The sequence below is a fragment of the Sinocyclocheilus anshuiensis genome, unplaced genomic scaffold, assembly GCF_001515605.1.
Source record: "Sinocyclocheilus anshuiensis isolate Anshui unplaced genomic scaffold, SAMN03320099.WGS_v1.1 scaffold239, whole genome shotgun sequence".
NCBI lineage: Eukaryota > Metazoa > Chordata > Actinopteri > Cypriniformes > Cyprinidae > Sinocyclocheilus > Sinocyclocheilus anshuiensis.
Window position 1 is genome coordinate 627,076 of NW_015549568.1, and position 2,296 is coordinate 629,371.

A 2,296-nucleotide genomic window follows, 5' to 3' on the forward strand; every position below is an offset into this window, starting at 1 on the left:
AGAGAGAGAGGTTTGGTCTTAAATTTCATATAGGTGGTATTAAAAAGGTCTTAAAAAGTCTTAAATCTAACTTGTTCATATCTGTATACACCCTGATTAAGTCCTTGAATTTGAGGGTATTGGACCTGGAAAGTCCTTGAAAGGTCCTTGAATTTGAAGTTAACCAAGGTGTGGAACCCTGCATGCGGTTGCTAGGGTACTCTGGGTAGTTGCTAAGGTGTTGCTATGTGGTTGCTAAGGTACCCAAGTCAGTTGCTAGGGTGTTGCTATATGGTTGCTAGGGTACTTGGGCTGGTTACTAGGGTGTTGATATGCGGTCGCTTGGGTACCTGGGGTGGTTGCTATGGTGTTGCTATGCGGTAGCTATGGTACTCGAGGTGGTTGCTAAGGTGTTGCTAGGTTGGTTTGGCTAGTAGATAGATAGATAGATAGATAGATAGATAGGTTAGAAATAGTACATAGAAGGGAAGCTTAAGTCTCAAGGGATTCTTGGAGTTTAAATTTGAATTTTGACAGTTCGAGTTTGAATAATCTTGGCTCATTTGAACATTCCGTCAATGTAAGTCTATGGGATTTTTAATCTTCATTTTTTGAAAACCGTAAGTCCGATCAGTTAGAAAAGATATAGCACACTCAGATATAGCACACTTAAATATGGATATTTTTCTTACAAAAACGCACCGATTCGCTACAGGAGGCCTTTGTTCACCCCCCAGAGCCGTGTGAGACACAAACTTTAGGTTGGCCTGAGAAAGCCTAGCCTGAAAGTTTAAAGCAGTTGTAAAATTCTGAAGTTTGAACATTTAGATAGATTAGATAGATGCTGATAACATGTTTCTAACATGATTAGCATGTTTTTAGCATTATTAGCCTGTTACTAGCATATTGCTGGCATGATTAGCAAGTTACTAGCATGTCGCTAGCATGTTTCTTACATGATTAGCAAGTGACTAGCATGTTGTTAGCATGATTAACATGTCACTAAGATAGATAGATAGATAATATTCATGCACGTGCACACATAGACATCAGAGGGGGCTTGAGCACCTGCCCTTTTTCTTCCTCAAGAGAAAGTGCCCTTTTTTCTTGTTTTTTTTAATTTTTTTTAATTAATATATGTGTGTGTGTGTGTGTGTATATGTGTTTCTGTCTGCGCACAGCTTTCCCTGTCAAACAAATAAATCTAAATATCAGGTCGGGGTTATTAACTCTGTCGAGTTCCAATGCCTTTCTCTGCGTCTCTGCAGCCTTACATGATTAGCAAGTGACTAGCATGTTGTTAGCATGATTAACATGTCACTAAGATAGATAGATAGATAATATTCAGGCACGTGCACACATAGACATCAGAGGGGGCTTGAGCACCTGCCCTTTTTCTTCAAGAGAAAGTGCCCTTTTTTCTTGTTTTTTTTAATTTTTTTTAATTAATATATGTGTGTGTGTGTGTGTGTATATGTGTTTCTGTCTGCGCACAGCTTTCCCTGTCAAACAAATAAATCTAAATATCAGGTCGGGGTTATTAACTCTGTCGAGTTCCAATGCCTTTCTCTGCGTCTCTGCAGCACAGCAGTGTAGCACACATTGATCGGCACATCACAGAAAGACAGAGAGCCACAGAAGTGAAGCCCTCCCTCCCTTTCCAGTTCCGTTTGTCTTGCTGTGGAGGTGAGTGGTGATGAATAAAAGACTAAGCTAAATGTGCCTCGAATTTACAGCTATTTATCCAAAAGACAAAAGGCAAATATAGTTAATTTGTCTTGCTAACATCCATAACTCATGAGAGAGCTACCATGTAAGTTAGCTAGAGTTAGCTAAGGCAATAGGAACAGTCTAGTAGGTTACAATTTACACCAGTGCGCATTCCTTCACTGCATGATTCAGTTTATTAAAATGCATTTAGAATGATCAGAAAATTCAAGATATGGGGGCAGAAATGTATATCCTATATTTATTTCATTTCATGTAGTTAATCAGTATCACGCAATTATGATTTTATACAGCACAGCAGTTCAATAAACAAGAATTTAATATTAAAGACACTTAGGCCTACTTTGTTGACAATATTGACTGTTCTTTCTCTATTTGCAGCACAGCAGTGTAGCACACATTGATCGGCACATCACAGAAAGACAGAGAGCCACAGAAGTGAAGCCCTCCCTCCCTTTCCAGTTCCGTTTGTCTTGCTGTGGAGGTGAGTGGTGATGAATAAAAGACTAAGCTAAATGTGCCTCGAATTTACAGCTATTTATCCAAAAGACAAAAGGCAAATATAGTTAATTTGTCTTGCTAACATCCA